The sequence below is a fragment of the Sinohyriopsis cumingii genome, chromosome 4 (genome assembly GCF_028554795.1).
Source record: "Sinohyriopsis cumingii isolate HCF-2022 chromosome 4, ASM2855479v2, whole genome shotgun sequence".
NCBI lineage: Eukaryota > Metazoa > Mollusca > Bivalvia > Unionida > Unionidae > Sinohyriopsis > Sinohyriopsis cumingii.
Window position 1 is genome coordinate 15,511,030 of NC_142964.1, and position 27,603 is coordinate 15,538,632.

Sequence of the window (27,603 nt, forward strand, 5' to 3'; positions counted from 1 at the left end):
GCTGAGTAATAGCTTGAACACTTGCGATCTAGTTGGTTGATTCATGAGTCTTGCATGGCTCTAAAATGCATCCGATTATATTATGAGACTCTGAAAGGAGGTTTTTATGTTAAAATCACTGGGATCTTCATACAGTTGTTTCAATTCGCATTATTATTTATTGTAAATTCGAGGGTGTAAGATGTATGCCTGCCCTGCCTCCCAGAAACAGATATTTCTTTTGGCTTTCTACAATACCATAAGGTCTCCGTTTGCACAAATAATTTAGGTGGAAACTCGTTGCTGCAAATGGCTGCAGTTGAACAGAGGCAAAGAGGATTACGAAATCAACTGTGAAAGGTTTATTAAATTCCATTATTGTGTGTACATTTAAACGAATTTAGTTATTACATTAGCGTGCGTTAATTAAAGCTACTTTAGTTAATTCAGGAGATTCGAACATTTTGCATAAACTGCGAGAAAGGTTGTACCTTGTAAATTCAAAACTCTTGCATTGATTTTTAGTATGATTCGACAGTATCAAGATTATTCAGACTTTTGACAGCACGCACACACGCACGCACATGAGCGCGCACGTGCGCGTTAAATACAAGTTATTACCATGGACATGTTATTTGCAGCGAAGGGGTTTTTGTGTGTAGTTTCACAGAGGAATTAAACATCTGAATTTGTTTGTAAAGTTAACTTGCACTTACGTGGCTCCCGTGTTCTCAAACAGGCTGCACTGCGCATGTAATACCGCAAGCGCGAATGGCCCTATAAACTATACTGCACATTGCAACAAGAAGACGGCATACATGTTGCAATACTGCATTCGCCTATTGGAATGCTTAAATTATTTCCAACAACGTAAAATACCATAAAAATTACTACTAATTCATAAGCACCAAAAGTACTTGGATTTCTTTACATTCCTGTATTATGTAAGCAAAGTTGCTGAACGTTTCATGACATCGGAATTTTCACTGAAGTCTAAATGTTTACGGATTAAAATTAAGTCTTAGAAAAGCGCCGTAATGGTTTTATACAGCCTGTCTGAATCACAGCATGTGAATCAAATCAGTGAAGCAATAGTAAAGCCAGTGAAATGAGCAAAGAATTTCGTCAGACTACGAGAAAGACGAGGTAAAGGTGGACATAAAATGCTTGTCTGAAAAGGAATCTAAGACATCAAACAGAATGGCGTGTTTGTAGGACACGGAGTAATCACTGACGTGTAATGTAACCCATACAATGCTGCTTACGTTCAAAATAACTTAGTAGCGAAAAGATGAACCAAGGAAACCCCATAAATGCATGCAAACTGAGACATTTTATTTTAGAGCATCGAAAGGGGATACTATATTTAAAAAGGGAATAAAAGTGTAATTATACAAATATTGGGTACACTTTTAGCAGACTGGGTGGAAATGATTCGTATAGACTGAAACTAATACACTGTCTCGGGAGGATATATATATATATATATATATATATATATATAGAGAGAGAGAGAGAGAGAGAGAGAGAGAGAGACAGACAGACAGACAGACAGACAGTCGCACAAAATTATCAGTGTTTTTTAAAATTTTAATTCTGAAATTTTAGCAGCATCATAATGGCATCAAAGACGATCCGCCGGACGAAATGACGTCTTTAAAAGTCCAATTTTAAAACCTTCCAACAAACAAAACAAAAGCAAATGAATTACGGTCCTCAAGGCAGCTTCTATAACAACTGTGTTGAAGAAGGAATTATTCTGTCCCATTATCGAACGTCAATTAAACGATGAAAAATACTACAAAAAGTCAAACAAAACCTTTCATTAGAAATAAAATCGAACATTTTCACATGTATTGATGAAGTCTCTTAGAATCTCTAAGAATAATACTTCGGTTTATAAAGAATCTGATACTATTCCCCCTCAAAATACGTACACCTCATACGTACATATTACCCAAAAATCATAAAAGCCCAAGAACATACTTTACCTTTAAATTATCAGGGTCGACTAATTATACAAGGCTGTAATTAGCACGCGGAGACGTATCCAAATCTATAGATAACGTTTTTTTTTTTAACCTTTAATAAAATATCTTTCTTTATACATTTAATATACTACTGATTTCATTAAACGTTCAGGTCTCTTCCAACACTATCTCAAAATTCCCTCCTTGTATCGTAAGATGTAACCTCATTGTATACAAATGTACCGCATGAAGATGGTATTGCGGTATGCAAACTTTTTCTAGACAACATTCTTAAAAATAACGAACTATCGAGTGAAGACATTTTAAGAAAATAAAACATATCCTGGGAAATAATGATCTCCAATTTAATAGTACAAATTACATCAAAATAATGAATTCTTCAGTCTGTAGACCTATGGCTAAATCATATGCTTCCATTTTCATAGGTACATTAGAAGAAAAACAACGTTGTTGAAAACGAGAATTTTAATCCCACTCAGTGTTCAAGATTTTTAGATGTCATCTTTTGTTCTGGAACCATGCAGAAGAAGAACTGCACAAATTTTCCTTATCGACAATGTAATTTTCACCCAAAATTAAATTTACCAGTACACAAGTATCAATCCTAGATGCAAATGGTTTGAAAAACTCTGATAATAATATCTCTTCAAATGTCCACGTCATATAATCTGATTTCCACCTGTATTTCCACCTGGAATATTAGTCTTAGTCTTGTCATCCTCGAACGTATCTAACAGGCATACAGGTGTAGCCAGACGATTTTCAATTACAAAATTCTTTGAATGAATGAAAAACATATTTCCAGATTGGGAATAATCTTATATAGGTAATTGATACTTTCGTGAATAAAGTCCGTATTCTTACTCAAAATAATGTTTTAAAAACAATAATCATACGAAAGAGAAAAGTAAATACCTTTCATATTACGATATAATCCTTCATTACCAAATATAGGCCTTACAGTTAATAAATAGTAGAGTCTCCTCAACTTAGCAAATAAAAACAGCCAATAAACACATTAAAAAAGCAAGCCAATTCTTACTTACAGAAGACCTAGGAATTCTGAAGATTTTGTGGGGTTTTTTAATCAGAATTTAGCCTACGGAAAATATAAAATGACATTTTTCAACATGTAAAAGTAACAGACGTAGGTGCTCTCAATGTACACATATTAGAGAAAGTACATAGTTTGGTAGCTCTAGTACAAAGTAATAGCTTTCTCTGCGTTATAACACTGCATATCAACTTGTGTAATTTGGGGCCCAAGATGGCCGAGTGGTCTAAAGTGCTCGCATTTACCGATCACTGCCATCTCACCTCCGTCCCCATGTATTCGACTTTCGGGCTCGGCCAACGTATGCACGTGAGAAACCTTGCCTGTAGCTTCACGTCAGTCACTGGATCTTACCACGTATTTTCAGGTTCTTCTTCCCCCAGTTATGCTTGCCGCCTTGTATGGCCTTTCATGTGCTGAAAATGGCGCGAAACCCAAAACGAAAAAATCGATTATTCATTACTGGATAACTATGAGGCGCCGTAGGGGACATAAGCTACTCCAATCAGAACATTACCGTTGAAATTTTAATGTCATATGTCCAGAATTCCAATCTCACGTGTTGTATCAAAAATGCTTGTCCTCAAAGTTCCATTTTCTATGTCGATAGTTTAGATTGTGTATTGAATCACAATGATTCTGCTGAAACTTCCATTTCGTATGTTGAGATTTTAGTTTTGTATGTATCTGTTCAATTACACAGCAGTAGTGAATGGGGGCACTTTAGCCTCAATGGGAATTAGCATTATAAACACCCCTGGGGCACTTTAGCCTCAATGGGAAATTTAACATTACGAAAACACCTGGGTCACTTTAGCCTCAAGGGGAATTTAACATGGGAAAACATCTTGGGCCACTCTAGCCTCAAGGGGAATTTAACATGGGGAAAAAGTCTTGGGTCACTCTACCCTCAAGGGAAATTTAACATGGGGAATTTTAACATGGATGGAACTGTAGAGCGTCAAGGGGAATTGAACATGGTGGGATTGTTTAGGGACAATGATGGTAGAGGGTCAAAGACAACAGAGACAGAGACATACATACACTAGCACAAGCGTGAGATTTATATATAAAGCATTACCAAGACCTGAAATCTTGCTGAGGTGTTCAAAACTTTGCATAATTGTAATGATGCTATAAATAGCTATAATCAAGGAAATGCTCAGCGACAAAATGGATGTGACTAAAAGTAACGCTAAAATGACGAAATTGTCCCAGAGTTTAAAGGAAAATAAACATATCCCCGAAAATTAAGTTACAATGGTTTAGACTAAAATGGATAAAATTAGTAACTACTTACAATATCAACTTGTGTGACGATCGTGGATAAACACCCATGTATCTATTTATAGCTATAATCGGCTAAAATTCACATGAAATCCCACTATTTATACTACAACTTGTGGGTTATTCCTTTGGAAAACCCCACTATATTTTTATAGCCTCAGCTTGAGTGACGTTCCTCAACTCTATGAACTCTAGTACATATGTATAGCTACAACCTGTGGAAATCCCCAAGTCCATATTTATAGTATCAAAATTTCCAGCGTCAGTGACGTCACTGTACTGGAAACTAGGGGATAAATGGCAACAGTGTTGCAAGTGGCTGACCTGAACACGCGCTACTGTAGCTAGGTAGAATGTATTGATAAAGGGAGTTTTATAGGGACAAACAGAGACCAATACACACACACACACAACGTACGCGCGCAGACATACGCACACACACACACATACACACACACACACACACACACACACACACACACACAGGGAAGAGGAAAAAACAAACCCCAAATATACTATCAACACAGAAGGGAGATAACAAAAACCCCAAATATACTATCCACACAAACGTACGCGAACGCATACAAACCCCAAATATACTATCCATACAAACGTACGCGAACGCATACAAACCCCAAATATACCATCCATACAAACGTACGCGAACGCATACAAACCCCAAATATACTATCCACACAACGTCGCTAACGCGTATAAACCCCTAATATACTATCCACACAACGTCGCTAACGCATAAAAATCCCAAATATACTATCCACACAACGTCGCAAACGCATACAAACACCAAATATACTATCCATACTCGGCAGGAAGAAGAAAAAAAAACAACCAAATATACGATCTACACAACGTACGCGAACACACACACACACACACACACACACACACACACACACACTCACACACACACACACACACACACACACACACAGGGAAGAGGAAAAAACAAACCCCAAATATACTATCAACACAGAAGGGAGATAATACAAACCCCAAATAAACTATCCACACATACGTACGCGAACGCACACAAACCCCAAATATACTATCCACACAACGTCGCTAACGCATAAATCCCCAAATATACTATCCACACAACGTCGCTAACTCATACAAACCCCAAATATACTATCCACACTCGGGAGGAAGAAGAAAAAAACAACCAAATATACGATCTACACAACGTACGCGGACACACACACACACACACACACACACACACACACACACGCACACCACAGAGGGAAAAGAAGAAAACCATTATACACTATCCACACGGAGTGAAGAAATAACCCTTTATATATACTATCAACAGAGAGTGAAGAAAATAACCATTATATTCCATCAACACAGAGTGAAGAAGAAAAAGTTTTTTGAAAGCACCTAAGCCCTCACATGCAATGACCAACTCTGCCAAACACCTACACCCCACTGCACCCCCCTCCCCAACACTACAAAACCCATTTAACCCGCTATCTTATGGCATCAGTGTGTGATTTAGGAAACATCAAGACACAAAATGATGGATGAATAGACTGACTATTGTTTACCGACTTGCATGCCTAAAGAGCGTGCGTGAAGGAAAACATCCTTCCATTTCAATTCTAACTAAAACATGATCCAGAGGGATAGAGAGAGGTGAAAGAGCACAATTTCATAAAGTGTGAATAAAAACAAAACACGCCATCCTTATTATACAATGTCAAGACCTAGAGATACTTACGTTTTCTTTCTGGTCTATTCTCTTTTAGAAGGTAGTATGAAATTTCACATCAGGGCCAACGCATCGGCTCACATTGTCAATTTTTCCATTTCCATGTCTTCACTGGCACAAGTTCTTCTTCATCTTCAATTTCTTCTTCTTCTGAATCCCTCTTCTCTTTTTCGTCTTGTTTCTGTTTCTTCTCTTTTCTCGTAGGGCACTCTGAATTCCAGTGTCCTTTCTCCTGACAACGATATTAGGTATCTTGACTTTTGTCTCTCTTTCTTAGACGAAGCAGGTATTTTGGAGACAAATATCCATTTACCTTTGCAGATATAGCAAACTTCATTAGCACACACTTTCGTATGACTCTCATCAAATCAACGACCAAAAGAGTAAGTTTGTTTGCCACTTTCACCTGTGAATTATGCTTTCGTATGACTTTTAGCAAATATTTGACCAGCAGGTCGATCTGTGCTGACTCTTCCATCTTCTTGATCGTTTGAGAGTGGAATGAATACTCCGACGCTAAGACACTCTTCTTATATACAGGGACCTGCTGCGTATGAAACCTAGTCAAATGTAATTTTGCAATAAGATGAAACGATTTCATTGAGGAAGTAAAAGGCAATGATGTACCGTATCGCCTCACACAAAACCTGAAGTGTTAGCTCAGATCCGTGTCAGCGATTTCGAAGACGACATAACTGAGCTTTCATCAATGCTCTCCATTTATGCCACAAAACCACGAGTCCTGATTCACGCCAAAAGAAATTTCGTTCGGTCCATAAAAAATAGTATCACATCCGAGAAACGCAAAAACGAACTTCCAGAAAACTGAGAACGACGGCTTACACCTACAACGTGAAATGTATGAGTTCAAGTAGTGCGTAAAACGTAGTCAAATTAAATTTTTATAGTCAAGACGAAACGATCTCTTTTCGAAGAAGAAAGCAGACACCAAGCTACAATTGCGATCTGTGTTACACAACACTTTTCAAAATGTATATGATCAGAGGTTTGTTCTAGCGATCTGCACGGTTAAATTAAATGTTGATGTATTTTGTAATAAGACTGACACAATTTCCATGGGATCGCCCATGGAACCATTGTTCGTGCATTAGTTTAATTTTTTAAAATATTTTTTTTTTATATAAATCGCCTATAGGATAGACCCAGTAAAGCATGGCCATTCTCGTCACTGTGTGAATAGCTACTCAAGTCAATTCGAAGTGAACGCGGTAAGAAAATAAGTATAGCCAATGAAATGGCTTACAACGGGTGATGCATTGTTTTGTTCTAGGACTGTGTGGCATAATAATCCCTATGTTCTTGCGTTGTTACCATTACAGTGCAGACAGACTGAAATGTGAACTTACAAGCTCTCTTTGTGTGTGTTGTACCATTTCTTCTTACCACATCAAAATACTGAGCGTCACAGTATTGGTTCGCGTTTTCAAGTCGACCATTTTTTTTATATCTCACTTAAACATTTTAACATAAACACTCACACTCACATCGGTAGAGTCAGAACAGATGTGTTACAGTATTGAGGGGCATGTTATCTTTTTTTTTTAAAACTAATAAATTTGGGGTTTGTATGAAGTAAAGAACCGAAAGTACAGTGAAACTCAAGGATGATGACCCAACCTGTCTGTCTATTGATGCGTGTATTTACTTAAGAAGAAATATGACCTCTAAAACACAAAGAGATACGGCAAGCATGATTAGAATGAACATAACGATGTTTTCCTTCACGCCCGTGAAATTTAGAGCTTCAATCCTCTCTGAAGACAAACTTGGTCTCCTTTTGTAGGGCTTGAAATAATAAAAAACCTGAAAAAATCTTAAGCACTTTGCTATAGATAATTTCATCAACAGACTAAACAACATAAATACCGTTACAACACTAGAAAGCCTTAAATCTTCTATCAAAAAGAAAAGCATCAAAAAATTAAAGATTAACGATAACTAACCAATGAAACCGAATTTAACAAAGGCAGTGACATGTGAAGAAATGGCTCTCACTTTGGAAAGGTAGGCGAATGTACTCTGTCATGCACCATCAACTTGAAAAAAAATTATAAACAGAGAGAAACCTGAATTCAAAATTCATTTTTTTTTCTTCAAAATTGTTTCGTTTCTTTTTTCTTTTTTTGTAACAAATCTAAGCACTAATATAGAGTGGAAAAGGGAAAATGCACATACAAGCTTTGATATTTCTGAAAAAATGAGGGGATATTCCTAACGTTCATAACCACCTATGGACTTGGACTTGTCTGTGACTTATCCACAAAACAAGATGTACATATTTCTGGTCAAGCTGCAAGTGTGTGCGTGTTTTTGAAAATGGTAAAAATTGGATATACAATTTTCTCGTGACACTTATAAAGTGAAGAGTCTGTGCAAGTGTCAAAAGCCAAAGTCATATAAGTTTTGTATTTTGTACGGCTTGTAAAGATTTCCACTTTAGAAAATGTGAAGTATCACAAGTTATTATCACAAACAGAAGTGGAACATAGGGGCTTGCAAGAAAGAAAATAACCCAGACAGTTGGTGTCATCAAGAGTGCTAGAGACGGTACCCGAACTTGCTTGCTTGCTTACTTGAATTAAAGTGATTTTCGCTCTAATGGAGCATATATCACTGGTTTAATAACGCACCGCGTGATTTTTAATTACTCCTGGGGAAGGAAAGAGAGCCTCATCCCCCAGGCTTTTATGTACTCACAGACTACTTTTAAATTTAGCCACTCAGGTGTAGGACTAACTAGTCCTTAACAACCTGACTGAAAGGCTTTAAACATGAGTGGGAATAGTCTTACCACACACTCATTTTTCTTAGTTGGTTTGAAATGCCACAGGTGTCAACCCAAGCAGTATGTAAAGCCTGCTACGATTGGTCGGTAGCGATGACGTCACATTAGGACACATGGGCGTGTGGCAGGTGGAAATCGTTCCACATTCTGCCACGTGTACGATGTCTGAGCGTGGTAAAGGAGGAAAAAAGGTGCTCAGCAAGCCAGCGATGGATGTTAAGTACTCCCCAAAACGCTAGCCCGTACTTATTTCAAATCAAGTCCCGTTTTTGCTAATGGACAATAAAAAGTACCAATAATGTGTTTTCCACCTGTGCAATTAGTTCAAATCTAACGAGTCTGTTAAATTTCCTACTTCCTAACGTATCTATCTAATATTAGTACTTAGTATACATAAAAATAACCATACTGGTCTTATTTAAATTAATATGTCTAAGCGACATATACAAGTTTTGTCACTGTTAAGTTTAACAAGTTAAGTTTGTTGTGATGTTCCAATGGGTCAAGTTTGTTTCGAGAATAGTTTAGTCAAGGAGGGATACCAAGCCAAATATGGTTCCCTATTTAATAAAAGGCAATCTTTTGGAGCCCTAAAAAGGGCTGTTTTTTTCTGCTAGAAGGTACTACGTCTCTCTTTCGCCCATACGATCTTTCCCGCACTCCTAGTCTCATGATTCTTGATATCAGGAAATGCGTAGCAATGATGGGCGACAATGTAAGCAGCAGCTTCTACAAGTTGACTGAAGGTATCCAGTGTAGGCTTGTCTGTAGAATTGGGGGAGAACTCTGACCCCAAATCCCCATTGAGAAGGTCCTGGTTTAAAGGTGTCTAGAGATTTGCAGGCAACGTATTGTATGGCTCTTATACATTGTCTTGCTTTGTTGACGTCATACAATGCTTGATCTAGCCCCATTTCGGTGTACTTCTCAACGAGGGTCAGCGTCCCCCTCCTCCTCCTCAACCGCCTCAATTTCCTCTTCTGGTTCTGATACTAATCCTTCAGTTGAGGTAGATAGTTTCAAATCCGCTGCTATGGTGTCTGTCGCTGTTATTGTTGTTGTGGTTGTTCTTTCAGCTGAGATTGCCTGTAGTATCGGAGTGAGAAAAGAAATTAGTGCCTCCGATAATTACATCTGAGTTTGCCATACCGTTTGTCTAACATAATTGGCCCTTTGTTTTGCCACCACTCTTTCCGGGGCGGGTTGTTTGTTAGGTATAGTCGGCTGTTGACTAGATGTTATTTGTGTTCTCGAGGTGGGTGGAGTGCTAACTGGCTAGGTCTGCATTTCTTGCTCCCGCTGCTGTTGCCTATATTTCTTCCCTCCACACCGAGTTCTGGGCCTAATTCTTTTCATTTCGTTGTACCCGAACTTACATTATCCATATTATCACCAACAAAAAAAAAAACGCACAGACCTAAAAGAAACACTCACTCACTTTTTACAGAACACTACTATTTTTAAAATTTTGATAAGCGACAGAAACGAACAACTTAGAGTCACACTTTCTAACCCAGATAAAGAAATCATGTGCTGATAGACTCACTTCTGTATTTTTTCTTCTAACTGACTAACATATCATAGGCAATGGAATGTTTTTTCTTTTCGAGAGTATGGGATAGCCCTGAAATATTTTTGTTGGGAACTTGAAGCTATGGCGATCGCTTAGGTTGTAAGATGGCGGCCTCCTCTGACGACAGGCTTTCTCACAGGATAAGGTCTGCTTCTTCGGAAAGAGAAGAAGAACTCTTTGGTGTCGATACAACTGTTGACAAAGCCTCTGTCAGGTTCATGCTGCTGCTGCGGTTGCTGCTCTCTCTGCTGTTTATGAAGTCTGTACTTCTCCGTCCATTCTTCTTTCTCCTTCTTGAATTCCTCCTTGAAGAGCTCTTTTTTCAGGTCTTCAGTGACTTTCAACATTATGATATTGTCTATCTCTTCAGGTCTCGGTATCAGACTTGTCATGACCCTATGCAAATTCACATAGGCTTCGTTCAACTTGGCTAATCTTGAGCACATCTTCGTAGGAAGATGAGTCGACAATGGATGGGCAGACTGGAGACTGCCCCGTTTTCATTTTCAAAGCGCGGACGTGAAGGAAATCATTACTACACGGTTTTCCAGTCGAACCGTTTAAATAGTGTTATGGGAGGGATAGAGAGAAGTCAAAGAGCATGAATCAGGATACCAATAGTTAAACAAACCACAAAGGCATTTTTTTCTTCAAAACACAACATTTTTATTCCAAATTACTTAACACTAACAAACAACTCTAACATTTTTTAACAATAATCCAACAATATAACATCAAACATTTTTTTCTAATCACAAACATTTTTTTTCAACTCACACATTATTTTGGACAGGGCTGACAACGTTGTGAATGAAATTGTGATTCCCACTGTTCTAAGTCATTAGGCCATTGATGGACACTACGTTTCCTAGTTAGAGACAAAAGATAAGCATACTGGTCACAAAACCATCGATCTACTTTCTCATCGTTTCTAGAAGAATGACGATCAAAATAAGTCACTAAATGTTCTAAAGAATAGCCCAGACTACGATGATGCAGAAAATACACACAATATTGTCCACACACCAAGGAATATGTGCCTTGTTATTTCACAATATTGAATCGTGTGGTCTGAGCATTTCTTCTCATAAAGTCGATGATATCGTCTTCCAAAGGGGGCAATCCATACGAATCGAAATATTCCACACATCCTTCTTGAGGAAAGTAGACGGCTACCCAGTGGGTTCCTGGGAGATGACTGTCGTCCGTGTTGATGACATAAGCTTGATGGTTTTGAGGTGTGCAATGAGGGAGTTAATCTTTAGCACAGACGACAGGATTCCAAGAAGCAGTGTACGAACTGTGGTTCAAAAGGTAAAGTTCCCAGGTATCCCTGTTTTGTGTGGGTTTTTTCTTCACAGGTAATGATAAGTGATCAATTCGATCCTGACTTTTTGCTTGAAAATGTCTGACAAGTAACCGTTTCTTCGCCTTGTCTCCCAACTCTGATCCAACAGAGCTTCGATGCGATGGATCTCTTGAGTTGTTAGTGGAGGACAATAATGTTCACGCAAGCCATTATACCACTGTTGTAAAACGTCTTCTTCCGAGATGAGACTCCAAGCTTCGTCCATATATTCGTCCAATTTTTCTTCTTGACTCAGCATCAGGCATTTATCGTGTTGAATTTGACTGGGATGATCGTTATGACATCCATAGCAATCTTTCTTGATCAATTCCTTAATTTTTTTTCTGTCAAGACTATAGCATATCAGGAAACTAAATGTGATTCTTGTTCTGGCCATCTTCATCATGATGACTTCTTCGTCTTTGTCTTGGGGTTCTCCTTCCTCAGGATCTTCACATTCCATGTCCAAAGAATCCCTACTAAATAAGCATTGATAAAAGTCTTCCATGACTTCTAATAGTGTAGAATGACTTCTCTCAAACTGTTGGTTTATATCGTATTGTCAAATTCAGCATACAGGATGACGTTCACCGTATTATCTGCGCGTAGATTTTCTGCAAACTGAAATTCCACACGCATCTGGCCGGATTTTATAGGGTGAAAATGTCACTCGTCGCTGTCCTGACTTACAATTCGTTAGAGAACCGTTTTCGAAAATGGAGTTTCACTGTAACTTTCGCTTTGGAGAATGGAATATTTTGTCCCAGATCTCCTTTTATAGCAATGTTGACAGTGTCTAAATACGACTTACTGACGGGTAAATAGTGAGGATGTACAAATTCACGGTGTACGTGATAGGTGTTTGCACCTTCCTGGTCATTGTTTGTGGTACTATCCTATTTGAAAGGAATGACACGCAGTAACGGCACAGAGGTGTGTCCCACCACGTTGTACTCCACCACATCGGAATACACAAAGATCAAATTAAGTCCTTGGTTCAGTTCTACCGGGTTTCCAAAAGCTCTGTAAAAATCCATATTACTGTTGATCTTGGGGCTCAAATTGTATGCGACCATTTCTGCATGTCCACCCAAAATTTCAAACAAACTACCATTGAACCTGAGGGACAATGTGTCCGTATCTTGAAATTTGATCATGAGACGATGAGCCACTTTATGGTACTCAATCTTCCCACTTTTTTTGGCTCTGTTCAGTGCTTTGCCAAAGGCTAAGTTGAACCTGTCCGCAATAGTGTCCACCAAATGTTCACCACTAAAAAAATAACCTGAAGGAATTTTCAAGGTGTAGATAATGAAGGCTGGATTGCTGGCTGGTCTTGTGTCCCCTAAAAACCCGATTTTATTGATTTCTTCCTCCAAATGGGCATTCAGGATTTCCACCTCGAAAGTGTTTTGCTTCTCGGTGATGTTTTTGATTTGCGTTGGGTGAATGATTTCCACTAAAGCCACTTCCCAATGGGCTTCGTGATCTAACTGGATGGTCTGAGGTAATTTGACCGTGTAACAGCACAACGTGTTCTTGGGAAACACCTCCATGGAACTGTCACTGGGTAAGATTAAGTAAAACTGGTTGTTATTGCTCATAATTCCAGAGTTTTGTGGCTCTCCGATGTGTTACTAGAAGTCAGAGGAGTGTCTCCTCCCAAAATGGGGTTGTTGTTGGAGTGGTGACTGGCACTGACACTGGACAAAAGGTTCCCGTTGTTCCCTTTCGAGGAGAATTTCAGGGAGGGATTAGGAAGCAGGTAACCGATGCAACTGCTCAATACAATGGTCCACAATTGTTGTCTCCTTGTTGCAAACTCAAATTGGCAATGGCTGCACCGATGACACAATACACCACGAAGGTTTGGCAGAAAAAGACGATTTGCGTTTTAGGCACACGTTCTCCATACCACACCCACAAGGGTTGTTTTTGTAAATCTTGCAGAGAAGAATTGGGTGAAGGAGTGATCGCAGTAGCTGAATCTGTGTGAAAGGGAATGATGGTCACTTCTTTTTATAGTCAATGACGTGCGAAGCGTCGATCCAAGAATGAAAACTTGGCAGATATCCTTTCCAACGTACTTTGACTTCTTTGACACGTCGTTTGCCCACTTTACGGTTTCTGCGTTTTGACAATGCCTTTGATGTCGTACACGTCGTCCTTTTTGGTGACACGACTTGATTTGAAATAAGTACGGGCTAGCGTTTTGGTGAGTACTTAACATCCATCGATGGCTTGCTGAGCACCTTTTTCCTCCTTTACCACGCTCGGACAGAAAAATGAGTGTGTGGTGAGACAATTCCCACTCATGTTTAAAGCCTTTCCGTCAGGTTGTTAAGGACTAGTTAGTCCTACACCTAAGTGGCTCAATTTAAAAATAGTCTGTGAGTACATAAAAGCCGGGGGGATGAGGCTCTCTTTCCTTCCCCAGGAGTAACTAAAAATCACGAGGTGCGTTATTAAACCAGTGATATATGCTCCATTAGAGCGAAAATCACTTTAATTCAAGTAAGCAAGCAAGCAAGTTCGGGTACCGTCTCTAGCACTCTTGATGACACCAACTGTCTGGGTTATTTTCTTTCTTGCAAGCCCCTATGTTCCACTTCTGTTTGTGATAATAACTTGTGATACTTCACATTTTCTAAAGTGGAAATCTTTACAAGCCGTACAAAATACAAAACTTATATGACTTTGGCTTTTGACACTTGCACAGACTCTTCACTTTATAAGTGTCACGAGAAAATTGTATATCCAATTTTTACCATTTTCAAAAACACGCACACACTTGCAGCTTGACCAGAAATATGTACATCTTGTTTTGTGGATAAGTCACAGACAAGTCCAAGCATATATAGGTGGTTATGAACGTTAGGAATCTCCCCTCATTTTTTTAGAAATATCAAAGCTTGTATGTGCATTTTCCCTTTTCCACTCTATATTAGTGCTTAGATTTGTTCCAAAAAAAGAAAAAAGAAACGAAACAATTTTAAAAAAAAAAAAATGAATTTTGAATTCAGGTTTCTCTCTGTTTATAATTTTTTTTCAAGTTGATGGTGCATGACAGAGTACATTCGCCTACCTTTCCAAAGTGAGAGGCATTTCTTCACATGTCATTGCCTTTGTTAAATTCGGTCTCATTGATTAGTTATCGTTAATCTTTAATTATTTTGATGCATTTCTTTATGATAGAAGATTTAAGGCTTTCTATTGTTGTAACGGTATTTATGTTGTTTAGTCTGTTGATGAAATTATCTATAGCAAAGTGCTTAAGATTTTTCAGTTTTTTTATTATTTCAAGCCCTACAAAAGGAGATCAAGTTTGTCTTCAAAGACGATTGAAACACTAAATTACACGGGCGTGAAGGAAAACATCGTTGTGTTTAATCTAATCATGCTTGCCGTATCTCTTTGTGTTTTAGAGGTCATATTTCTTCTTAAGTAAATACATGCATCAATAGACAGACAGACTGGGTCATCATCCTTGAGTTTCACTGTACTTTCGGTTCTGACTCTACCGATGTGAGTGTGAGTGTTTATGTTAAAATGTTTAAGTGAGATATATAAAAATGGTCAGCTTGAAAACGCAAACCAATACTGTGACGCTTAGTATTTTGATGTAGTAAGAAGAAATAGTACAACACACACAAAGAGGGCTTGTAAGTTCACATTTCAGTCTGTCTGCACTGTAATGGTAACAACGCAAGAACATAGGGATTATTATGCCACACAGTCCTAGAACAAAACAATGCATTACCCGTTGTAAGCCATTTCATTGGCTATACTTATTTTCTTACCGCGTTCACTTCTAATTGACTTGAGTAGCTACTCAGACAGTGACGAGAATGACCATGCTTTACCGAGTCTATCCTATAGGCGATTTATATAAAAAAAATATTTAAAAAAATTAAACTAATGCACGAACAATGGTACCATCGGCGATCCCATGGAAATTGTGTCCGTCTTATTGCAAAATACATCAACATTTAATTTAACTGTGCATATCGCTAGAACAAACCTCTAATAATATACATTTTGAAAAGTGTTGTGTGACACTGATTGCCATTGTAGCTTGGTGTCTGCTTTCTTCTTCGAAAAGAGATCGTTTCGTCTTGACTATAAAAATTTAATTTGACTAAGTTTTACGCACTACTTGAACTCATATATTTCACGTTGTAGGTGTAAGCCGTCGTTCTCAGTTTTCTGGAAGTTCGTTTTTGCGTTTCTCAGATGTGATACTATTTTTATATGGACCGAACGAAATTTCTTTTGGCGTGAATCAGGACTCGTGGTTTTGTGGCATAAATGGAGAGCATTGATGAAAGCTCAGTTATGTCGTCTTCGAAATCGCTGACACGGATCTGAGCTAACACTTCAGGTCTTGTGTGAGGCGACACGGCACGTCATTGCCTTTTACTTTTTCAATGAAATCGTTTCATCTTATTGCAAAATTACATTTGACTAGGTTTGATACGCAGCAGGTCCCTGTATATAAGAAGAGTGTCTTAGCGTCAGAGTAGTCATTCCACTCAAAAACGATCAAGATGATGGAAGAGTCAGCACAGATCGACCTGCTGGTCAAATATATGCTAAAAGTCATACGAAAGCATAATTCACAGGCGAAAGTGGCAAACAAACTTACTATTTTGGTCGTTGATTTGATGAGAGTCATACGAAAGTGTGTAAGTGCTGATGAAGTATGCTATATCTGCAAAGGTAAATGGGTATTTGTCTCCAGAATACCTGCTTCGTCTAAGAAAGAGAGACAAAAGTCAAGATACCTAATATCGTTGTCAGGAGAAAGGACACTGGGATTCAGAGTGCCCTAAGAGAAAAGAGAAGAAACAGAAACAAGACGAAAAAGAGAAGAGGGATTCAGAAGAAGAAGAAATTGAAGATGAGGAAGAACTTGTGCCAGTGAAGACATGGAAATGGAAAAATTGACAATGTGAGCCGATGCGTTGGCCCTGATGTGAAATTTCATACTACCTTCTAAAAGAGAATAGACCAGAAAGAAAACGTAAGTATCTCTAGGTCTTGACATTGTATAATAAGGATGGCGTGTTTTGTTTTTACTCACACTTTATGAAATTGTGCTCTTTCACCTCTCTCTATCCCTCTGGATCATGTTTTAGTTAGAATTGAAATGGAAGGATGTTTTCCTTCACGCACGCTCTTTAGGCATGCAAGTCGGTAAACAATAGTCAGTCTATTCATTCATCATTTTGTGTCTTGATGTTTCCTAAATCACACACTGATGCCATAAGATAACGGGTTAAATGGGTTTTGTAGTGTTGTGGGTGGGGGGTGCAGTGGGGTGTAGGTGTTTGGCAGAGTTGGTCATTGCAGGTGAGGGCTTAGGTGCTTTCAAAAAACTTTTTCTTCTTCACTCTGTGTTGATGGAATATAAAGGGTTATTTTCTTCACTCTCTGTTGATAGTATATATAAAGGGTTATTTCTTCACTCCGTGTGGATAGTGTATAATGGTTTTCTTCTTCTTCCCTCTGTGGTGTGCGTGTGTGTGTGTGTGTGTGTGTGTGTGTGTGTGTGTGTGTGTGTGTGTGTGTGTTCGCGTACGTTGTGTAGATCGTATATTTGGTTGTTTTTTTCTTCTTCCTCCCGAGTGTGGATAGTATATTTGGGGTTTGTATGCGTTAACGACGTTGTGTGGATAGTATATTTGGGGTTTGTATGAGTTAGCGACGTTGTGTGGATAGTATATTTGGGGTTTTTATGCGTTAGCGACGTTGTGTGGATAGTATATTTGGGGTTTGTATGCCTTAGCGACGTTGTGTGGATAGTATATTTGGGGTTTGTATGCGTTAGCGACGTTGTGTGGATAGTATATTTGGGATTTTTATGCGTTCGCGTACGTTTGTGTGGATAGTATATTTGGGATTTGTACGCGTTAGCGACGTTGTGTGGATAGTATATTTGGGGTTTGTATGCGTTAGCGACGTTGTGTGGATAGTATATTTGGGGTTTTTATGCGTTCGCGTACGTTTGTGTGGATAGTATATTTGGGATTTGTATGCGTTAGCGACGTGTGGATAGTATATTTGGGGTTTTTATGCGTTCACGTACGTTTGTGTGGATAGTATATTTCGGGTTTGTACGTGTTAGCGACGTGGTGTGGATAGTATATTTGGGGTTTGTATGCGTTAGCGACGTTGTGTGGATAGTATATTTGGGGTTTTTATGCGTTCACGTACGTTTGTGTGGATAGTATATTTCGGGTTTGTACGTGTTAGCGACGTGGTGTGGATAGTATATTTGGGGTTTGTATGCGTTAGCGACGTTGTGTGGATAGTATATTTGGGAATTGTTTGCGTTCGGGTACGTTTGTATGAAAAGTATATTTGGGGTTTGTATGCGTTCGCGTACGTTTGTATGGATAGTATATTTGGGTTTCTATGCGTTCGCGTACGTTTGTATGGATAGTATATTTTGGGGTTTGTATGCGTTTGCGTACGTTTGTGTGGATAGTATATTTGGGGTTTGTATGCGTTCGCGTACGTTTGTGTGGATAGTTTATTTGGGGTTTGTATTATCTCCCTTCTATGTTGATAGTATATTTGGGGTTTGTTTTTTCCTCTTCCCTCTGTGTGTGTGTGTGTGTGTGTGTGTGTGTGTGTGTGTGTGTGTGTGTGTGTGTGTTCGCGTACGTTGTGTAGATCGTAGACTTGATTGTTTTTTTTTCTTCTTCCTCCCGAGTGTGGATAGTATATTTGGTGTTTGTATGCGTTAGCGACGTTGTGTGGATAGTATATTTGGGGTTTGTATGCGTTCGCGTACGTTTGTATGGATAGTATATTTGGGGTTTGTATGCGTTCGCATACGTTTGTGTGGATAGTATATTTGGGGTTTGTATTATCTCCCTTCTGTGTTGATAGTATATTTGGGGTTTGTTTTTTTCCTCTTGCCTCTGTGTGTGTGTGTGTGTGTGTGTGTGTGTGTGTATGTCTGCGCGCGTACGTTGTGTGTGTGTGTGTATTGGTCTCTGTTTGTCCCTAAAAAACTCCCTTTATCCCTATTAAAAAAAAATTCTACCTACCTACCTACAGTAGCGCGTATTCAGGTCAGCCACTTGCTACACTGTTGCCATTTATCTCCTAGTTACCAGTACAGTGACGTCACTTGCGCTGGAAATTTTGATACTGTAAATATGGACTTGGGGATTTCCACAGGTTGTAGCTATACATATGTACTAGAGTTCATAAACAGGAACGTCACTCAAGCTGAGGCTATAAAAAGATAGTGGGGTTTTCCAAAGGAATAACCCACAAGTTGTAGTATAAATAGATAGTGGGATTTCATGTGAATTTTAGCCGATTATAGCTATAAATAGATACATGGGTGTTTATCCACGATCGTCACACAAGTTGATATTGTAAGTAGTTACTAATTTTATCCATTTCAGTCTAAACCATTGTAACTTAATTTTCGGGGATATGTTTATTTTCCTTTAAATTCTGGGACAATTTCGTCATTTTAGCGTTACTTTTAGTCACATCGATTTTGTCGCTGAGCATTTCCTTGAGTATAGCTATTTATAGCATCATTACAATTATGCAAATTTTTGAACACCCCAGCAAGATTTCAGGTCTTGGTAATGCTTTATATATAAATCTCACGTTTGTACTAGTGTATGTATGTCTCTGTCAATGTTGTGTTTGACCCTCTACCATCATTGTCCCTAAACAATCCCACCATGTTCAATTCCCCTTGACGCTCTACAGTTCCATCCATGTTAAAATTCCCCATGTTAAATTTCCCTTGAGGCTAGAGTGACCCAAGACTTTTTCCCCATGTTAAATTCCCCTTGAGGCTAGAGTGGCCCAAGATGTTTTCCCATGTTAAATTCCCCTTGAGGCTAAAGTGACCCAGGTGTTTTCGTAATGTTAAATTTCCCATTGAGGCTAAAGTGCCCCAGGGGTGTTTATAATGCTAATTCCCATTGAGGCTAAAGTGCCTCCATTCACTACTCACAGCGGTGACTGGACATTTTATTGTGTTTGTCAGAATTTTTATATTTATATCGTGAAATTATGTGTTTGGTGTTAAAAGTAATATTACACAATGTCCACTTTAACAATTCAAAATAATATCGAGTATTAAGACACATCATTCGTGTATTCAATTATACGGCACAATTACATTTCATGCATTTACAGTTTGAAAGTTACCATTCACGGGTCGAGAATTACTATGAATTTCTTCACTAGAGGTCGCTCTCGCCATATGAAATGGAACTTTCCTCACAAACAGTTGCATACAACGTATTAATTAGGGATTCTCGACATATGATATTGAAATTTCAACCATCGCTTTGTAATTCAAAATATAGACTGTAGAACGGCGACATAGGAATTAGAACTTTAAACCACCACTGTATCATTCAAGACATAAAATCTAAAATCTCGATCTAGAAAATGGAACTTTAAGGACATGCAATTTGATCCAACACGCGATATTGGATTTCTCGACAGACGACATCGAAATTTCAACAGCAACTTTCTCGTTGGACCATCTTTTGTCAACTACGGCTCCTCATAGATAACCTGTTTTAAAAAATGTAACATACGATATATTGGACAAATACTGCAACAAGTTTCCAAGAGAAGGAATTATCACATCTATCATATGAAAAGCACTGTACCGAACCTCACTTTTCCTCTAATGTTTCAGTGATTTTAATACAAATAACCACTATTTACGTAATGTTTCCTTCATGTCAATTCAATTGATAATGTGCATCGGTTAATACTAAATCATGGCAATTTTTTTTTTATATAATTTTAATCAAAGAATATATATATATATATATATATATATATATATATATATGACTGTTTATATCTATATTGTTATTTCACTGGTTCAGTTTTCGTTAAAGGCTCATGCATCATTCTGAGCCCATTTGAGATTATATGTAAAATATAGTTTTTATTTTAATGGAATTAGAGAGAAAGAAGAAATAATGTCGTTCATTCTGCTCAGACGATACACTTTTCATTTGTTGCGTGTGAAAAGTTTCCTATTCCGATAGACCTGCCATTTTGTATAATGCCCTTTGTACAATCGATTTGAAATAAGACCACCAAAATGTTGATCGAAAGAGAATAAATGAAAGACGGGGTAAGGAAAATTTCCATGGTCACAGCCTATCAGTAAAAGAGAATGCTGCGGAAGAATGTCATTGATTTATTTGGACCTATCAGAATCATATAAAGTGATATGTTAACATGTTGTAATATCCAAAATACTAAACTGCATACACCATAAGTAAAATGTAGCAACTATGTGACAAATATATTGTCAACCGTTTCTTTCAAAATAGTTTGTGCCTGAAGAAGCATACAGTAAATGGACTTATCCACTTATCGGTGTTTGCATTCATTTTAAATTTTCAATATATATATATATATATATATATATATATATATATATATATATATATATATATATATATATATATATATAAACACACACATACACAGTACAGTGATTAAACGGTGTGAGAAACAAATGATACCCGCCAACATCTTTATGTTGTATACAGACTTTTGGTTTCCTGTTCCAAAATTGCTTTGCTCAAGGCTCTGTAGAACGATAAACCAGTCAAGAAAGTCGCATGTACACTCATTCCAACTAGAGATAAACTATCGTCATGGGTGAGTTCTATTTGCGCACCTTTCCAAACAAAATAAGAAAGATATAAGAGGCGAAGAACGAATTTAATGGACACCGCCTACTAATAGCAAAAGGTTTTAGTGAAGTGACAAATCCGACATATTCGTCCAGTCCTAGTAACATTTCCAAATTCTTCCATCAAGTTCGCCTTGCTACTTTTATATCAGGGATTAACGAAGGGAGTAATGGGAGTATATAAATACTGCACTATTGTTGACATGAAGCAGCCATCAAGAAAAGCAACTTAAGGACTTACTTTATGGCAGTCTGAAAACTTACGGCGGTCGTTTAAAGAAAAAGAATTTCCTCGGTTTTCTTCCTTGGTTGTACTAGCTAAATAAAAACTACCTTATATAGCTTGGTTCTTTGTAAAAGAACGTTTAATTCCCTTTATTTTGGTAAATGATTGATGGTTGTACTTTGGGTTATAGAGTATACAGATTGGCCATATATGCACCAATCCAAAAGCTGCTAACTCCGCTTGGTCATTTTCACTTACTGGACTTCAAATGTACATTGTAAAAAAGAGCAGATAACATTTTTTACTTTGTGTATATTTTATGATTCATTCATTGCACTTTCAAAAGACGGTATTGGCTAGTCGTTGCAAAATTCGTTTTACCTATTTTAAAAACTGCTGGAAACAGTGTACTTTAGACTAATTGAAGTTGAATTTTTAGCACATGGGATCAGCTATTATGGTCAGCAGTGTGCTTAGATTATGTACAAGTTACCACAGGTACAATGTGCAAAGAAATTTCAGCCACTGTACATGAAAGTAACAGAGGTATGTCAACATTCTCTCCAATTTGCCTGTTTTTAGTGCAAACAACTTCACCTTACATCTCCTGTCACTCACTCAAACGTACATAATATATGCTGACACCACCCACCCTACCCCGTCTTGGAGGCAGAGCCAACTAGAGGGGGAGGGGCACCGGAGATATATCCCCTGGTCCCGGGCCCGTAAGAGGGTCAGGGTCGAGCGACACTTTTTAATTTTATAAAAGAATAATTTTGCTTGAACAAAAACTAGGAGAGGCCCAGGTGTTTCTTCCCCCAGGGCCCGTGATCGCTTTCTAAGGCCCTGCTTGGAAAGGGGGGGGGGATTCTTAGACAGCCGGAAGTGAAACGTCTCACTTAATAGCGGACTGAACGGAAAAAGAATACATATAGCAAGCTTCATTTGAATGCTATATTTACTGACCGTTTTTATGTGATACATATAGAATAAACTATATAGCATGCAGTGTTAGAAATTAGTTTTGCATCACATATCCAATGCGTAAAGATGCATATCGATTCAAAGAATCCATTCGACGGATACTGCTTGCTAGAAGTCGAAGGTAGAAATGATTATCTGGCGTACGCACAATGTGAAAATTTGCTAATCCTCAAAATTATCAACTAAGCTAATCCTTAATTTCCGTAGACGATTTCTTACCCTAGACTAAAGGAAGACAGGGGATGTCCAACCCAGTAACATTATCCTGACACAAGCCCAACCAGTCATAACACTTATCTCTTAATGCTGAGTGCCTAGCGAGGCAGCTGTAAGTATTATTTTTATGACTCGGCCGGGGTTCGAACATCTGACCTTACGCATCTGAGGCGGACGCTCTAACCAGTAGACAACCTAAGCGGTCAGATAGATAGAGAGAACGTCACAAGTTGAATAAATAGTCCACATAATCGGGTATTAAAGACAAACATTACATGCCATGTTTCCTTATAGTCCTCAGTAAACTGGTATCCTTAACTCCACGCCGGGCATGGTGTAATTTCAGGAGGTTCATCACGTGATGTGTTCTTTCCTGAACATTTTGCATGCAACGAAACTCAAGCTGCCCGCTTTATAATTTAGAAAATCAGCCCAAGTTTTTATTTATATATATATAAAATCTATGAAGCCGCTTTGAAGAATGTCACAAATATAGTCCATGCAACGAAATCAGCCCACTACACTACTAAGATCATGGAAAGTTCCAGCTGCAAAGAGCTCTTCGAGATTACTAACAAGCTAATGTCAAGGAACAAATCTACACCACTTCCAACTCCCTTCTATCCAGTCGACCTTCCGGACATGTTTGCAAATTTCTTCCGTGACAAAGTACAAACCATTAGAGATAAGCTTGACACCACTATTTCAATTGACTCGTAGTCACCATACAGTTGGGATACAGAATTTGAGCAGCAACCATTAGCAGCATTTGAACCTGTCTCTATGGATTTCGTACGTACAATCGTGATGAAGAGTGCACCAAAGTCATGTGAACTTGATCCAATTCCACCATCACTGCTGCTTGAGTGCTTAGATCCAGTACTGCCTTCACTAACTGATGTTATTAATACCTCTCTCTCATCCGGGGAATTCCCATCATTTTTTAAAACTGCCGATGTAAAGCCTCTGCTGAAAAACCAACACTAGACCATAACGATTTAAAGAACTACCGCCCAGTTTCTAATCTCCCATTCATATCAAAATCTTAGAAAAGGTTGTTCTATCCCAGCTTGTATCTCATCAAAATTCAAACGGTCTTTTTAGCAATGTACAATCTGCATATCGCCCTTGCCACAGTACGGAAACTACTCTTCTAAAAGTAGTTAATGACATTCTCTCTGCGTTGAATAGCGGAAAGATTACAGTCCTCACCCTCCTTGATTTGTCTGCAGCATTTGACACAATAGACCATGATATACTACTTCACCGTCTCCTGCATGTATTTGGCGTTCATGATACAGCCTTACTGTCGTTCAAGTCCTACTTGGTCAACAGGACACAAATTATATCTGCAAATGGAATACACTCCAGCCCAGTTGATCTATGTTGTGGTGTTCCACAGCGGTCTGTTCTTGGACCTGTTCTCTTCATTATATACACTTAGTCGCTCCCAAGTGTCATAGATCATCATCCAGTCTCACCAATTGTACGCTGATGACACCCAAATATACAAATCTAGCCACCCAACCGAAGTTGATGCTACCATCCAAGGGGTAGAGAGGTACACTTCTGATGTGAAATCATGGATGACATGTAACAAGCTGCAGATAAATGATGATAAAACTGAGGCCATCCTGATCACAACACAAATACTTTCTCATTCACATCCTTTACCTCAAACAATAAATATCAGCAACACCAACATTAAATTCACACAATCAGTACGAACCCTAGGTGTTACTCTGGACAGTACTCTTACATTGCCCCAACATGTCATGAACATATGCAAGGCTGCATTTCTCGAGCTGATACGCATCAGCTCAATTCGCACATATCTTTCAGTTAATGCCACTAAAACACTTGTGCGTTCATTAGTACTTTTAAGACTGGACTATTGTATCTCAATTCTGTCTGGTTCATCTCAATATCTGCTCCAGAAACTTCAAAAAGTTCAAAAACAGCTGCTCAGATCATACTTAGATTACAACGATTAGAGCACACCTCCCCGCTGCTCTGTACCCTACACTGGCTATCCATTCGATCCAGAATCAAACACAAAATTTGTTCTCTGTGCTACGTTTCACTGTCGGACTGTAGTCCAACATACCTATCCGACCTCACCCATGTGTACACACCAGCAAGATACTTACGCTCCTCTTCTGACATTCGTATACTCATTATTCCCACTATGAAAACAAAGTCATATGGACAACGTTCTTTTGCATACCAGGACCCAGCAACGTGGAATGAATTGCCCACTGAACTTAGACACAAAGACACAGTGATCCCATTCAAGAGTGCTCTCAAAACTCACGTATTTTGATGCAAGAACAAACTTAAAGACCTAATAATGTTTCCTACCTTAAGTATTCTCAGCATGTTTTTTTATGTTTTCTAATTTCATGGTGGTTTGTTTCTGTAATCATATAATCATATGTTTTTATCTTATATATATATATATATATATATATATATATATATATAAGGTTTGATACAGATTATGACAGACAGACAACATTCATGAAACGGATAAACAAGAAGAAGATAAGCTACTGCTAAACTCGTGAAGATATATAATGTAATTGAATCGCATACCCCCAACGATGGTGAATGCACAACATTTCGTAAAAAATATCAATCGTAGAAGATTAAAGTTTATTTAAAAAGGAAGCTCTATCAAATTTTGCAAATTCGTTTATGACAGCAAGACTGGGACTAACAATTAGTTCAAGATCTTAAGAAAACTATAATTTGTAACTTACTGAGAATAGAATGCATCTAGTGATCATTGGTTTTTTATGGGGGGTTGGGGATATCGGGTCAAAAAGAGTTAAGATGCACATATGTATCTAAAAACTGCATTATATTGCATGTTTGATATTCCAAACGACCGCTTACCAATCCTATCGAGTTATCTCTAAATGTTACCTCTCTTTGTTGAGTACTATTAACTTTCAACAAAAGTGGATAATATTTATATACTTTTCAAGCTTTAGGTACTTTTCTAAGTTATCAATGTTATTCTTGTATAATTACACACTCTTTCCAAGCCATTGTAAGAAAGAAACACTTGGGTTAAAATCGCATCATGTTATCCAGAAGAAAAAAAAATGACCTCGTTAGGTTGATGGCAACACCAAGGAGATCTTTATGTATTAATGCGCCGTTCAAGTGTTCTTTGACTTTGTTTTGTAAACAATGGTTACAATATAGTTCAGCTAATTATTTCTTGAGATTCGTTATCATTGTATGCCTTTTTGTTATTTTAAGAATTGAACTTCCTATTTCAAAGATTTCATGAAGTCGGGAAGCTTTGAAAATATTCGTTAGGACAGTTCATGCAGTCCCTAATCGATTTAAAAATAAAAAAAAACTGCAATCTCTACTTATGTCTGTTAAGTCTATAAATCAACGGAGATATTAAATATAAACGAATATTTCATTGATTATACTCCCTGTGAATTATCTACGGCCTAAATTTGCATGCATCAGTGCGCTGGCTTTCCATTACCTGACACAATATTCAATCATTGGCACATCACCTTTCTCTGTTGGGAATCTGGTTCTGGAAGAACAAGCCTCGACTCAGCAATAAAGATCCTAGAATTTACATGCTATTCTGTTCATAAAGAACTACAGTTCAGGTGCTTGTGTCAACGTACGATCCTTTTACTATTTAACCTGAGTCTGCCAAAGGACAATGTCCTCTTCAAGCGTTAAACAAATTGGCTCAGTGAGTAATACTACAACATACAAACGATAAGTGTTGGTCTGTTGGTAAATGAGTAATATTACAACATACACACGGTAAGTGTTGGTCTGTCGGTAAATAAGTAATATTACAATGTACAAACGGCAAGTCTTGATATATAGGTAAATGGGTAATATTACAACATACAAACGGCAAGTGTTGATCTGTCGGTAAATGTGCGATATAGCAACGTATAAACAGCTAGTGTTGATCTGTCAGTAAACGAATGACATAACAACATACAAACGGCTAGAGTTGATATTTCGGTAGATGAGTGGTATAACAAAAGTACCAACGACTAGTGTTGATATGTCGGTAAATGAGTTGTATAACAACATACAAACAGTTATTATTGATCTATTGGTCAATGAGTGATATAACAACGTACAAACGCCTCGTGTTGATGTGTCGGTAAATGAGTGATATAACAATGTACACACAGCTAGAGTTCTTCTGTCGGTAAATATTTGATATACCTACGTACAAAAAGCTAGTGTTTTTCTGTCAGTAAACGAGTGATATAACAACGTACAAACAGCTAGTGTTTTTATGTCGGTAAATGAGTGATATAACAACATAAATCTGCTATTGTTAATCTGTTGGTATAAACTCTTAATTATCTTCATTTTATTTTGATAGCATAATACATGCGTTCAATGCATAGTCTCCTAGACAAACAGACGAAGCCTCTAATTTCAGCAATGTCTGCGTCATATTACACAGAATATATTTCGATACATACATACATACGTACGTACGTACGTACGCACGCACGCGCGTATGCACACACACATGCATACATACATACATATATTTACATGCATGCATGCACGCACGCACGCACGTGCACACATACATAAATACATGCATGCATGCATGCATGCATGCATACATACATACATACATACATACATACATATACATTCATACATAGGCGTGGA

At 38.0% G+C, this 27,603-nt stretch overlaps 1 protein-coding gene across 2 annotated transcripts in view; it reads right to left on the minus strand.

Annotated features, from left to right (window-relative positions):
* LOC149800661 (uncharacterized) overlaps positions 1-27,603 on the minus strand; it is a 55,113-nt gene that overhangs the window by 7,292 nt on the left and 20,218 nt on the right. The window contains exon 1 of one of the 2 annotated variants that reach the window (XM_089954699.1): positions 3,379-3,440. The exons of the other annotated variant lie outside the window; for it this stretch is intronic. The gene's annotated coding sequence lies outside the window, so the exon portion shown is untranslated. Of the gene's footprint in view, positions 1-3,378; positions 3,441-27,603 lie in introns of those variants that run through there. 2 annotated transcript variants of the gene reach the window in all.